This window comes from Phocoena sinus, chromosome X (genome assembly GCF_008692025.1).
Source record: "Phocoena sinus isolate mPhoSin1 chromosome X, mPhoSin1.pri, whole genome shotgun sequence".
NCBI classification, from domain to species: domain Eukaryota; kingdom Metazoa; phylum Chordata; class Mammalia; order Artiodactyla; family Phocoenidae; genus Phocoena; species Phocoena sinus.
Window position 1 is genome coordinate 119,510,170 of NC_045784.1, and position 15,548 is coordinate 119,525,717.

Genomic DNA, 15,548 nt, shown 5'->3' on the forward strand with positions numbered 1-15,548 from the left:
GTAGTTTCCAAAAGGTAAATTCATCCTTAAGAACAAAAGAAGGTCAAACTATGTCCCCAGTGTTTGAAGATCCCCCCAAATACTTTGTGCAGTAGTTGCTTCCCTGAAATGTGTGTAGCTTCCCCATGTAAAATATATATGTGTATTATTTATTCATTTATTCACCCACTTAGTTACTTGACAAATGTATACTGATAGCTATTTTCCAGATTTCCTCTAGATGCTGGAGATGCAGGAGTAAAGAAAAAAAGACAAAGATTTCTGCCTTCATGTAGCTTACAGGAAGGTGAAGTGAGACAAACAATAGACGATAAACATAATAAATAACAAATAGTATGTTAGGAGGTGATATAGTGCTACAAAGAAAACAAAAGGTGAAGTGGGGAAGGGGAATGGGAGCAATGAAGGTTAGGGGTGGAAGGTAATGAAAAGGTGACAATTTGAGCTAAGGTTTAAAGTAGTGAGAGAGTCTGCCTTCTGGATATCTGGGGTAACTGCTATAGGCAGGGGAAAAGAAATAAAGAAAATGCCTGATATCATGAAGGAACAACAAAAATCAATGAGGATGAAATGGATTGAATAAAGGGGAGAGTAAAAGGAGATGAAGGCATAGTAGTAATCGAGAGGGCCAGATTGTATAGAGTTATATAGGTCACTTGGCTTTTATTCTGAATAATTTGGGGAGCTATTGCAGGGTTTTGAGCAGAGGTATTACATGGCTTGATTTGTGTCTAAAAGGATCACTCTGGGAGTTCTATTTCTGGTAAGCCTGAGTACTTCCTACTGGACCCGGCTCTCCATAACAACTATAAACTCTGGAAAAAATTGAATGCACAGGAAAGTGAACAAAAGGCAGGGGTGGGGGACATGTTGGAGGGGTTGACACTTGGAAAAAGCAATGGCAGGGGTGGGTGAGAGTCCCATTCTCAGGTTTCAGCCCAAGAGCAGGCTGAATGCAGCACCATAAAGTGGCTAGAACTCTGACTGAAAACCTGTAGTCTTTCCAGCCTAAAGAATTAGAGTACAGAGTCTGGGCAATTACAGCCTCTGCATCTCTGGCTGAATCACATGTGTGCAGGGTAGACTCAAAGCAGCTGAGCTAAAGGTTAAAAGAATAGAGAAGAAATCAAATGAGACTTGAACTATAGACTAAGAGACAGACTTGGTGGACAATCAAGGGGAACACCTACTTACGGATGAGACGGCAGTCCTTACTAAAGAGGCAACATTTATGCTGAAATCTAAAGGATAAGGAGGAGCAAGCCATGTGAAGGTGAGGATGGGGGGAGTGAGAAACACCATGACCAGAAACTCAAATACAGGAAAGAGCATGGTGTTTTCCAGGAAATGCAAGGAGACCAAAATGGGGAAACTGGTCAATTTATACTAAAACAATAAATGCTCTAAATATGAGATAAGGAAAAAGCATTAAAGTTGATCTCTATCCTCAAGGTGTTTATAATCATATCAGGGAGACAAACATGCTAATGTCAATGAAACAACTAAAATTCAATACTAGACAGTATGTAGTTGACCAGCACTTTGAGTTTTCAAATCACATTTGCAAGAATCACCTTATTTGGTCCTCACAATAGCCCGATGAGGCAGGTACTCTTATTGCCACTGTGCTTATTTAACCTGGTTATTTTCTCTCTCTTTCCCCTGATGATAAGCGCTATGAGGGCAGGGCCATACCTGTTCTCGTACCACTGCACCCCCAGCATCAGGCACAGCTTTGAGTTCAGAGAAGTACTAAGTAAAGTTCTAAGAAGTACTAAGTAAAGTTCAGAGAAGTACTAAGTAAATCTTTGTTGAATGCATGGGTTTAACAGATTGGAAACTCAAGGCTTTGAGGGGAAAGGACTTAAATGCTCAAGGGAACACAGCATGTCCATGACAGAATCATCTAGAATTCATGGTTCTCATCCCCTGGGCCAATATTATAACTTGGCCAGTGATTTTCAAGTCTCTTCCCCACCCCCCCACCCCTCTTCTCCCTTTTTTCCTCCTTTTCCTCCTTCCTTTTCTCTTTCCTTCCTTCAAGCAGCAAAACCCTTTGTTTTCAAACAAAATTTTTTTCACTTGGATATGGAAACAAAAACTTCAGTTATCGATACATTATAAATATTTTATAAATTCAATGTTATAGGATTTATTATGTCAGTCACTGAGAATGATGACAGTTGTTTTGATGGACACAGAAATTAGACATCATGTGCCTGGATGATAGTGGCCGTCATAAGACAGTCTCACCATCCAATTTATTAAGGAATTTTGTTTTGAATGCCCAGTATTGAGAAAATCCAGATGAACATTACGAAGTATAATAGTTGAAAATGGTAACAGGTGTTAAATAGTGTGCCAGCCATCTCAGTATGCTTAAACTCGACTGATCCTGAGGATTAGGAAAGGATATCTTTATTTTAAATTTGAATCACTAACAACATCTAACTGTTAACTGCCATGCTGTGCCGTTAATATAAAAGTCTGACAAGAAGCCCCTATGGAAAACCTGCTGCAGCACTTGTAAGTATGATAATACTTTCATAATGCAACATGTTATGTGTACCTTTGTAGTTGCACAACTGACTACCATGCGGAAAGTGAGACCAAGCACTGATGACGTGACTGTGCCTTGTCTTGCATTTCACTGGGTCCAGTATGTGTGTTCTATGATCCGCTTCTTATTTGTACAATTTTGTGTGAGTGAACCCAAACAGGCCTGAAATAAGATGGTGAGTGGAAACCTATAATTTCTTCAATCAGTGATACAATCAGTGATATATGTCCAAGAAGTTCAAATCCATGCTAGATGTGACAGGAAGAGTTATATTCTGAGATCTGCCCCCAAAACCTGTTCTGTACTACATAAGGAAATACATCTATGGCTTTCAATGTGCTCAAACATGGTACGTTTGAGTGAGCTTATTACGTTTACTATAGTTTAACAAAGAATTTAAAGTGCTTTTCTAAAATTAAACTCAATCCGAAATATCTGTACCCTTGGAGCACTTCAAAGCAGTCCAAGGGTTCTGTAAAACTCTGTTGGTAATCCAAGCCCTTTAGCACTATGCTTCACCCTAAACTACCTCAAATTTAGGTGGGCTGACTTTCTGGTGGTGTAGGCAGGTATGGCCTGGATAGCCCTGGCAATGAGGCATTATGGGAATTTTCCTGCAATGTTCATGACATGGATGTGCATTTTGCCAACTATCTCGGGCACAGCCTCTGGAAACAAAGCAATAGCCTTTTGCTCTCCAGTTGAAATGCAATTGCTGTGTTCATCAAAATTTGGTTGGGGAACTGAAGGAATATTTGAATTTTTATAGTGTTGTTAATATTCTTTCCCTTTCCAGTTAGCTTATCATCAATCTGTAAGGAGAGATTCTGGAATGTCAAGAGTTGAAGGCCATGTGATTAAATTAGGTCATTTGGCTTCATTAACTTAATAACTGCATAAATAATTTCTCAGAATGATCTGTCACTAATGCTTATTTGTCTTTATATTAATATTTTTTCAATGAAATAAAGTTGTTTTTACTGTTGTAAAATGTACAAGTTCAGGCTTACAGGAAAAGGGCATCGAACCTATTTTGTGGGGAAGGATAAATGTGTGAGAGAGACAGACAAGGGAATTAGACTCTGATTAGGTGGTTTGCCTTTTTGTACTTTAACAGACCTGAGGTAGAAGATTCCTCTTAGTAATGATGGTTCACAATGCAGTGATTCGCAGAGTCAGTGTGGAAATGGAGCCGTATAAAATTCTGAAGGGTCTCAGGTGTGTAGCTTGAAAAGCCCAGAATTTAATATGAATGCTTTCTCATAGCTTCTCAGGCTACTGAAATCCTACCTAGCTTTTGGGAGTGCCTCCATAAAGACTTCTCAGACCTTTGTTATTTCTTATTCATGGACCATTCATCCCTTCTCTGAACTTCTACAGAAGTTATAGGGCCCACACTACTTAACCTAGCTTAATAAGCAGACTGAATGGTATGACTCAAGGAAGTGTACTTTATCAGGAGTTCAAAGACATAGATTTTGGTTTGTGCCCATGTGGCCCCACTGGGCAAGTAACTCACTTACTCTGATTCCTGTCTGTTAAATGGGTATGGTAGTAATAATTCTACCTGCCTCATACGGTTGTTATGAGGGTTAAATGAGATGATTCTTACAAATGCTTTTTGGAAACTCAAGGCACTGAGCAGCTACATGCTGTCTAGTACTGAAGTTTAGTTGTTTCATTGACATTAGCACTTTTGTCTCCCCAATGTGATCGTAAGCAGCTTGAGGATAAAGATCAACTTTGACGTTTTTTCTTATCTCCTTACAGGGCTGCATGTATAATAAATATTTAGAGCAGTTATTGTTTTTATAATTATCAATGACATTAACATAGTGCTTCATAGTTGCTAAAGCATTTTCACATACATTATTATCCATGGTGTACCTCCATTTTTATATTGCCACAGGACTGAGATTTCGGGAGGAACAGTGATTTTCCCAAGGCCATACAGTTAGTGGAGTTGTTGGAACTATTACACAAGTCTGCAGGTTTGCAGTCTGTGGCTCTTTTCACTGTGTGATTAGACCTTTTGTAATCTGGGCACTATCAAAAAGGTACTTTAGTCTAGGTAGTTCATGCAGTTCTGGTTGTAGAAGAGATTTGACTTTGTAAACTATGTAAGTCTTCTGGGAGTGACATTATTGATTCTCTACTTTACAGCCGGTTCCATCTGCATCTTTGACAGCATTATCTTATCTTTCAGTATAACAGCGAGTGTAGTTAGAGTATGGCACCTGCCCAGAGTGATGCGTGGTTTGGGATATCTCCATTTCAATGAAGCCAATTCTTAATTTTTGAAATTGTGGATTTTCCAGGGTCTCTGTTGGGCTGGTCTTTCCCCTTTCTGCTATGGCCCACTTTTTGTACATGTCATGGTGAGCTAGAATTCTGATCAGAAGGAAACCCAGCAAGGGGAAGAGAGGGTGACCAATTACAGTCCTAAAATGTGATACTTTTTCATCACTCTGCACAGAATATTTTAGAGAAGAGGTCGAAGTTATTGGACAAGCACTCATTTTAAAATTATCTGGGTATTTTCCCCCTCCACGTTCTTCTGGTCCTAATTTAGTACTGTGCCATCCAAATTAATCCCAAACAAAAATAAACAGTCAATGTATCATTGTATCCCAATTATTATAATTAAAACCTGAATTTGGGTCAAAATGTGCTCTTTAAATCACCTAGAGTTTTTGCGGGCCTCTCACTGTCGTGGCCTCTCCCGTTGCGGAGCACACGCTCCGGACGCACAGGCTCAGTGGCCATGGCTCACGAGCCCAGCCACTCCGCGGCATGTGGGATCTTCCCGGACCGGGGCACGAACCCGTGTCCCCTGCATCGGCAGGCAGACTCTCAGCCACTGTGCCACCAGGGAAGCCCAATCACCTAGAGTTTGACTAGGAATGATAGTAATGGTGATGCAGTGGGCTATTGACAAGACCTTCACAAATTCTCATCAATTTCTGTACTGATTTTGACATTTCATCAAAGCTCAGGAGGAAATTGATCAATTATTTATTTGATTTAAAAAATCACAGGGTGTCACAATGTACTCAAGTGACTACAAATGAAATGCTTTAAAAAAGAAGAACTGCAATGGGTGCATCACAACTGAAATTAGAGCAAGTGTCAGTATGTCAGCTGTAAATTGACAGGTCTTGCACAAGGCACTTAAGGTTAATGAGTGATATTTAATTTGGCCAGAGTGACCAAAAAACTTCAAAGATGTGAGGTCATCTTAGAAAAGGGCTACTTAAAGCAAGAGTCTAGAGGAAGCTGATGTACCTTTAAAAGCAGCAAATGTACATCACAATATAATAGTACTGTTGTATTAGTGTTAGTTTAGGTGTTAGCATTGGGTTGGCCAAAAAGGCTGTTCGGGTTTTTCCGTAAGCTCTAATGGAAATAATAATAATAATGCAACTGTCATTTGTTTGGTGCGTACCATGCGCCAGGCACTGTACACTAAAGCATATACCCGTACGATCTCATTTGTCCTCAGTTCAACCTTAGGTTGCTCCATTTACAACTGAGCAAGCAAAGGTTCAGGGAGTGAAAAGCTGGGATTTGAACCTGTGTCTATCACATTAGAGAACCCAGTTTTCTAACCCTTTACCTATTACATGGGTCTTGTGTCAGATCTAACATTTACTGTACTGTTGTGTGACCTTGGAGAAGATGCTTTCTCTCGCTCGAAATATCTCCATCTGTAAAGTGAAGGAACTTGACTGTGAGTTTTCCTATCTTTAGTCTTTTTTTTTTCCGATACGCGGGCCTCTCACTGTTGTTGCCTCTCCCATTGTGGAGCACAGGCTCCGGACGCGCAGGCTCAGCGGCCATGGCTCACGGGCCCAGCCGCTCCGAGGCACGTGGGATCTTCCCGGACCGGAGCACGAACCCGTGTCCCCTGTATTGGCAGGCGGACTCCCAACCACTGCGCCACCAGGGATAGCCCTAAAGTCATTTAAGAATGAATGGGTACAAGATCTTTGGATGGGGTGAAGTGTTGTGGAGGAGTAGGGGGAACTGGTGTGAAAATGGTGTGCAGGTGAAACAGGACCTTAGAACTTGGATGGGCACTCTTGCTCTGTGATATGAGCCACTTCTCTGCTCTGGGCCAGTTTGTACCTTTCTCAACAGGCTTTGTTATTCTGGGCTTCAGAAAGGCCTAGAGGGAGGGAGAAGAGTTTCTGGACATTAGGAAAGAAGGTTCTTTTTTGGATTCTCCTCTTATTAGCACACTAGCCTCTGGAGGTGAGCACATCCCAATGGCCTGGATCTGAAGGCATGAAGACAACTCAAAAGCCCTACACCGAAAGTCAAGAAACTGGCGGTTGAGCAGTGCTGATGTGGAGGCAAAAACAAATATTTGTATTTTTTCTTCAGCCATTAACAAATTTTTAATGTAAGTAATGTAAATGTAATATATAATGTGCATTTTTTTTTTTGGCTGCGCTGGGTCTTCATTGCGTGTGTGGGCTCTTTGTTGTGGGCTTCTCTTTAGTTGCTGCGCATGGGTTTAGTTGCCCCGCGGCATGGGGGATCTCAGTTCCCTGATCAGGGATTGAACCTGCGTCCCCTGGAAGGCAAATTCTTCACCACTGGACCACCAGGGACGTCCTTAATGTGTTTTTAATATTTAGTTTTGTAGAAAATTAGATATATGTATACATAAAAAACAAATTAAAAGCATCCACAATCCAACTGCTTAGAGAACAGCTCTTAATAGTTTCATGTATATTGTTACAGACTCCAGATTTTAAAAAACAAACTAGGCTGTCACTAGTTTCTCTGTTTCTCAGCACCTTTGGTCAGGAGTGGGGTGGGGGTGGGGGGACCAATCCCGTTGTTCAGATTGTTCTTTTTTACAGTGATTGTTTGATATTAGTAACCTAGACTGAGAATGGAAAAGATAATATGGATAATTCTGTATTATCAGTCTCTGACCTATGACTGGCAGCTCATTGTTTATTCACCAGTTGTCTTTGCTGATAATACTTTTAATCAGTTAGTGACTGATTATGTTCTTTTATTTCTCATTACATCTATAAAAAGGAAATTCTTCAAGAACCGACTCCAAATTATACTATTTTTTTCCTTTATCTCAATTTGCCTTTTATCCTGAGAGATTTTTAAAAGTGTAATTGGTGTTATTTTCTGTAACCATTTGTTCTCTAGGATGGGTCTCTTTAATTTTTAAGGATGACTTTGGTCTTCTCAAGGTCAGGCCAATTTTAAAACAGAATTTTCCTGAATATTACATTTTAGTGTTTTGAGAAAGGCAGTTTTCACACTCCTGAGGGACAAACATTTCTGAAAACTGTTTTGATGGAAACTACGGTTCATAATGATCAAAGTCTCCTCCGAACCTGTTACTTTTTTAGAAAAGCTTAAAAGCACATTGTTCCTCCCCCGAGTGTATCCCCTAGAGAAATTCTTGCACATCTGCACAGATGGCATGTACCAGGATGTTCTTTATTAGTGATAGCAAAAATTGTAAGTATCTTAAGTGTTCTATCAATGGGATAACAGAAATAAATTATATATATTTGTATATGCTCCATCCATCAGCATGGGTGCATCTCAAAACTGTCAAGCAAAAAGTTGCTGATGAACCTAGGGGCAGGACAGGAATAAAGACGCAGACGTAGAGAATGGACTTGAGGACACGGGGAGGGGGAAGGGTAAGCTGGGACGAAGTGAGAGAGTAGCATTGATGTATATACACTACCAAATGTAAAATAGATAGCTAGTGGGAAGCAGCTGCATAGCACAGGGAAATCAGCTCGGTGCTTTGTGGCCACCTAGAGGGGTGGGGTAGGGAGGGTGGGAGGGAGACGCAAGAGGGAGAGGATATGGGGATATATGTATGCGTATAGCTGATTCACTTTGTTATACAGCAGAAACTAACACACCATTGTAAAGCAATTATACTCCAATAAAGATGTTAAAAAATGCTGAATGATAAATATGGTAGGATACCATTTATACAAAGTTAAAAACTATGCAAAATGTATCTGTTTGGATAAGCTAAGTTATGCTGCTTTAAGAAACACTCCCAAATCTTAGTGACTTACAGCCATGATATGGCTGGCATAGATTACTTGGGGCCTCTGTCCATGAGTAATTCAGAGCTGCAGGCTGATATAAGCTTCATTTTATCACATGCTTCACTGATCACTTTACCAATGGGAAGCAGATAAAGTGACTTGCATGGTAGTTCTTAAAGCTTCTCCTGGAAGTGGCACATTTCACTTTCACTCATATTTCTTTGTCCAAAACAAGTCACATAGCTACACTGAACTTTAAGGGGACTGGGAAGGATAATCTTACCATGTGCTTTGAGGGTAAGATCACCCCAAGTATTTGGTGAATAACTGTAATAACTACCAGACTAAACAATACTCTGTAGTGCATATGGATATATACAAGTATAGTAAAAGTACACAGATTTGAATGGAACTATTGAACTCCAAATTCAGATTAGTGATACCTCTGTGGAGGGAGGGAAGGAGGAGAGTAGGATGGGATGAGAAAGCTGAATAACTGGTATCTACCTCTTCAGTTAACTCTTTTCTCCACTCTGCTCTCTGCCAGGGGAGGCTGACCTGTATCAACCTCATTGGTGGGTTCTCCATGTTCTGTGGCTTCAGGATGGGTTTGGACAATGGGAAAGCCAGTAGGAGATCAGAAAGAGACTAGAGAGTATTCTTCTGGCTCCCTCTCCATGAGGTCACCTCAAACTGACTATGTCCCTTGACCAGAGGTCTCTGCTACTTTCAAAGAGGCCAATTCTACATGATTATTCTTTGGATTCCAGGCATCTCTCCTTTTCTTATCCCTTTGGGCCTAATGGTGGTAACAGTTTAGTTGCTACTAGTTGCAAGTTTCTGCACGTCCATTGTAGTTCTCTTATACCCAGTCAAAAATGGGCAGAAGATCTAAATAGTCATTTATCCAAAGAAGACATACAGATGGCCAACAGGCACATGAAAAGACACTCAACATAGCTAATTGTTAGAGAAATGCAAATCAGAACTACAATGAGGTTATCACTTCACTCAGGTCAAAATGGCCATCATCAAAAAGTCTATATAAAATATTTCATAATTAAAGAACAAACTGCAAAATTTATGTCAAACACACTGTAAACATCACAATGCCCTCCCCCCAAAAAACCTTTAAAATTCTATTTTTTAAACCTATTCTATTGACAGTTTCTAATGTATGGAGATTAAGTTGGTTTTTGTTCCTTTTTCCTTTGTGATTTTTCTGTTTCATAAAACAAAAACAAACAGAAAAACTCCCAAACAGTAGGAGTTCTGTTAGCTGACCGCTGAGTGGTTTCTGGTTCCTCTATGATACATGTAATACTTGCAGCACATGTAAAGTTCACAGCTGGTAGGCATCTCCCTATGTGCCTATGTGGCCCTTTTCCTACTGGTTGAGGTGTATGCTTATCAAGAATCATTTGTATGCTCACAATCTTTTTGTATGCTAATTAAGCTTGGTATCGTAACTATTTAATTAAATGTCAAGAAAACCAATGAGATATAACTGTAAAAGAAAGATTTTTTTCTTGTAGGAATGCCCAGATAAAAGCCTTGGAAAGACACAGTAAAGGTGAGCCTCTAAAATAAATCTGTATTAATTAGGTATGAGCAAGAAAATTAAAAGATTTGTAAAAATATTATAAAAATTAGAAGGCTTCCCTCAGACTGTTTGGCAGGTGTTTTTTTAAGTTATTGCTCCAATTCAAACAAAATGTAACTAGAAATTATACTGTATTCACTATGAGTATGCATTTCATAAGAAAGATGAACAGAACTCTGGATACATCTCAAGAGAAGACCTTGGCTTCACATTACAGGACTGGTTAAGGAATGTACACTTTCATGTTTTATGTTAAAAATATGGAAAACAACTACAAAACTCTAGTGAAAGAAATCAAAGATTTAAGTAAATGGAGATATTCCATATGCATGGATAGGAAGAATCAATATTGTCAAGATGTCAGTTCTTTCCAACTTGTTTTATAGATTCAAAGTAGTCCCGGTTAAAATCCCAGGGAATTATTTTGTGGACATTGACTTTAGAATCAGTTTGTCAACACAGAAAACCTAGAAGACCTTGGATATGACAATGACATTTTAGATACTACACCAAAGGCATGATCCATGAAAGAAATAATTGGTAACTTGAACTTCATTAAAATTATAAACTTCTGCCCTGCAAAAGATGCTGTCAAGAGAATAAGACAAACCACAGACTGGCAGAAAATACTGCAAAAGACATATCTGATAAAGGACTGTAACCCAATATATAACTCAAAATATACAAAGAACTCTTAAAACGCAACAGTAAGAAAACAACACCCCAATTTAAAAAATGGGCGAGAGACCTGAAGAGACACCTCATGAAAGAAGATATATAGATGGTGAATAAGCACATGAAAAGATGCTCAACAACATATATCATTAGGGAATCGCAAATTAAAACCACAATGAGATACCACTACACAAGTATTAGAATAGCCAAAATCCAGAACACTGACAATGCCAAATGCTGATGGGATGTGGAGTAATAGGAACTCTCATTCATTGCCAGTGGGAAAGCAACATAGTACGGCTACTTGGGAAGATTGTTTGGCAGTTTCTTACCAAACTAAACATACGATCCAGGAATCATACTCCTTAGTATTTTCCAAAAAAGTTGAAAACTGATGTCCATGCAAAAACCTGCACATGGATGTTTATAGCAGCTCTATTCATAATTGCCAAAACCTGCAATCAACCAAGATGTCCTTCAGTAAGTGAATGGATAAATAAACGGTGGTACTTCCAGACAGTGGAATATTATTCAGAGCTAAAAAGGACTGACCTATCAAGCCATGAAAAGAGATGGTGGAATCTTGCTGGAAGTGCACATTATTAAGTGAGAGAAGCCAATCTGAAAAGACTACATACTGTATGCTCTAAAAAATAAAGTCTATTAAAAATATTTAGTATAATTTTTGATTCCTGTTTTAACTGACTTTTTAGACTGCTTACAATAAATAAGAGGTCTTCTGTATTTGCATTAAAAAAGACTGAGAAGAAGTACAGTTGACGCTTGAATAACATGGGAGTTAAAGGGACTGACCTCCCACTCAGCTGAAAATCTGCTTATAACTTTATAGTCCACCTCTGTATCTACATGTCCACATCTGCAGATTCAACCAACTGTGGATGGGTAGTACTATACGTATTTAATGAAAAAAATCCACATATAAGTGACCCATGCAGTTCAACCCATTTTGAGGTGCAACTGTTTATCAGTATTTTCAAGTCCCTTATCCCTGGGTGGTATATTAACAGGTGAATTTATTTTCTTTACATGTTTTTTTCATTTTTCATATTTTCTATAATAAACATTTACAATTTAAAGGGTTATCTTTAAAATAGCGAAAATAATGTGGAAGAGTAAAAGTAGCCTAGACTACAGGGTAATTCTTCAGTATTTACTGCAAGAATCCTTCTATTATTTTGACAATTGTAACATTTAAGCTATATTTGACATTAATATCCTATCCTGGTGTAACTACTTTGATATCCCAGCCGGTTTTTGGTTTCTTGTTTTGCCCTTTTGCCATGAGGAAATAACTGCCTGAAGTTCCTTTCTGTTGTCCATATGATGTATTATGGATTCCAGAAAATTTTATGTCTTCTTGTAAGTATGGCAAAAATTGCCTGCTTGTTGTAAATATCAGTTTGCTGGGAGATATTCATAATGTTGGGTTTATGCACTTTCTGTAAATCCATTCCTTCTTCTTTTGCCTAAAGATATACTTGGAAACAGAGTGTTTCATCAGTTAAGTAATTTTCCACAAAATATCAGAAATAAATAAGAGGAGAGAGAAGTACACTCAACTGAAATGTATTGAGTATAATTATGTAAGTATACTACAGAAAGTGAACTTGAGAGAGAAAAGAGCATATTTTTTCACAAGATGCTCCAAGTGGAAAAGAAGATGCCACATTTTAGTATAGAGAGAAATTTAGGAATGAAGTGTTCAAAAGCTGGAACAACCAATGGATGCAACTTTTAAGAATTACTTGTTTCTAATAAAATACCAGTTAGTGACAGAAGCCAGGATATGGTCATCCTCAAGTCATCTTGTCCTCAGTTGGCCTGCAGTAGTCAGTCACCTTTGGCTACCATTGTGCCATCCAGACTTCTAGCATTATGATTCCTATGGTGAAGAGGGGCATGGGTATTCTGATGCTGAAGGCAATCTTTGGTGTCCCCATCTCAGTTTATTTCTACTCTTGAGTACTTTTCATGTGTCAGTATGTGCACTTGATTCTGGAATGTACAGTCTAGAAGGCAAGACTCACATATACTTAAATCATGCCAATCCTGGGCAAATTGTAGTTGGCAATAGAAGGGCAGAGTACTGCCAGTACATGTGGGTAAAGAGGGAATATGGTTTGGAGAACAGAGAGGGAGGTAGTGGCATCTGAGCTGATCCTTGAAGGACAATGTACACTCAGGGTCTGGTGAGAAGCTCATTTTATTTGGCATTATGGCTTCCTGAGGTTTATCTCACCAGACTAAGAAGGTTGATTTTTGAGTCAAGGTTAGAGCTGGTAAGAGCTGCCTTTTAGAAAGAATGCTCTGCCTTTAAGAGTGGAGTGCACTGGGGAAAAGGCAAGACTGGAGAAATCACCTTTTTCTGTTAACCCTCCAAACCTATCACACCCTGCACCCTAATATACCTCCATTTGGCTTACTCTTCAAATGAGTAGAAAAATTATAGCACTTAATTCTGTTCTATCTAGCATCCAATCTTTGATAAGATGCTCACATTAGGACATTCTTCAGATTCTCACTTACGTGGATCATCCTGTGGGTAGAAGAGGAAAAATAAAATTATGTCGTCTTAAAAAAAAAAACAAAACGTCAGGGACTTCCGTGGTGGCGCAGTGATTGAGAGTCTGCCTGCTGATTCAGGGGACACGGGTTCGTGCCCCAGTCCGGGAGGATCCCACGTGCCGCAGAGCGGCTAGGCCCGTGAGCCATGGCCGCTGAGCCTGCGCGTCCGGAGCCTGTGCTCCGCAACGGGAGAGGCCACAACAGCGAGAGGCCCGCGTACCACAAAAAAAAAACAAAAAACAAGTCAGGAAGATCAAAGTTTCTTGTTCCAGCCTTCACCTTCCTTATGTATAAATATATTTAAAAAGTATAAAGAATTATTGATAGTATGGATATGTTGGTTTTCTGAGTGTGGAGTTTCTACCGTTTTTTGTTGTATTTGGATAATTTTTTGGCATCTGTAATCAGCTCTTTATTATTGGATTTAATGGAGGTGAACAAAGGTTGGATAACCCAAAGAGACAGATAATTACAAACCTCTGTTATTCTGACTTCGGGAATCATTCTTGACATATTGCTTCCTCATATCAGAAGAATGACCTGAGGACAGGAAAAGCCAAGATATAAATTTGCCTTCTTCCACTTAGGAGGAAGAAGGTACTGCCCTCTGTAGCCCCCATCTATATTTATAAAATGTTAGGAAAAGTCTGACATTTGTTTAGAGACTAGGCCTCTGAAGTTTACATTGTCTGGTTTATTGTCTTAGTGTCTCTTTCCCTCTAGGGAACATCTCTATCTTCTTGGAAGGAAATTTCTTCTTCCTCTCAGTCAAACCAAGTTGTTCTAGTAGAGCAACCAACTGTCCTTGGTTACAAGGGTAGGCACATGAGAGAGAATGAAAACAGCAGAGCAGGCAGCCAGGTGGTATTTGAGGTCTCAGTTCCAACTGTTCCGAGAACAGACACACCCTTTGGTTTGGTTATGTGAACCATTAACGTTCCTTTTTTGTATAAGGTTAGAGTTGAGTTTCTGTTGCTTATGAGAAGAGTCTCAAAGAAAACGCTCTTAATCTGTTCACTCTTTTCCATTCCTACCACAAATGCCCTAGTTAATATTCTTATGATCTCTTACATCTACCGTTTAGTTTCCTGACAAGCCTCCCCATGTTCATGGAGGAAGTGAATATTTAATTGTATTTCATTTTATTGCAAGTGCTGGGTGCCACAGGTCCCTAACAGGAAGGTGGGGCTGGAATCTTGGCCCAGACTGGGGGCAGTGATGGTGGCAGCCAAAGTGGTAATAGTGATGGTATCAGCTGTTGGTCATGGGGAGTGGTAGTATTGCACATGGGGGTAAGTGCTGGGACTCAAGGTGGGAGGTTGTCTTTCCCATCTGTCCCCAGAGTCTGTCCCTGTAGTGTATGTACAAACATCAACTCTGGCCTGAATACCAGGACAAGAGCTGTCTGTGCTCAAGCAGTAAATTTGTTAGTAAATTATTATAAAAATAAAAGCATGTACATGGACATTGTACTAACCATTTCAGGGAGTTATTAGAATTCTTCAAGGAGTTTAGAATTTCTGCTTTTGAAACCTGCTAAAACATTGCAAAGCAAATATCCACAGGCTTAGAAATAAAAGTCAAATTTATAGATCATTACATTTCACAGAAACCCCCCCCCCCACTATTTTCATATGAAGACTTGGATCTTAGTGTTTCTGCTTCTCTGGTTGAATGTGAGTAATACAGTGTTCTATGGGGAAAGTCCCAAAAGTATAGTACTTCTAGAAGGAAGATACCAGATAATGAAAGGTACAAAAGAAAGCAAAAACAGAAAAACAAAACCAACCCAGCCTAACTTATAATTCACCAATTATAAATAATTTTTAATCAAAAAAAAATGAAAGGTCTAGACCAGCACTGAACAATAATAGTACTTTTGCGATGACGATGATGGAAATGTTCTCTATCAGTGCTTCCCAGTTCAGTAGCCACTAGCCACATGTGGCTATTGAATATTTGAAGTGTGGCTAGTATGACTGACTATGTGAATATTTAACTTTAATTAATTTAACTTCAAATAACTACAAGTGTCTAGTGGCTAATGTAGTAGACAGCAAAGGTCTAGACACTC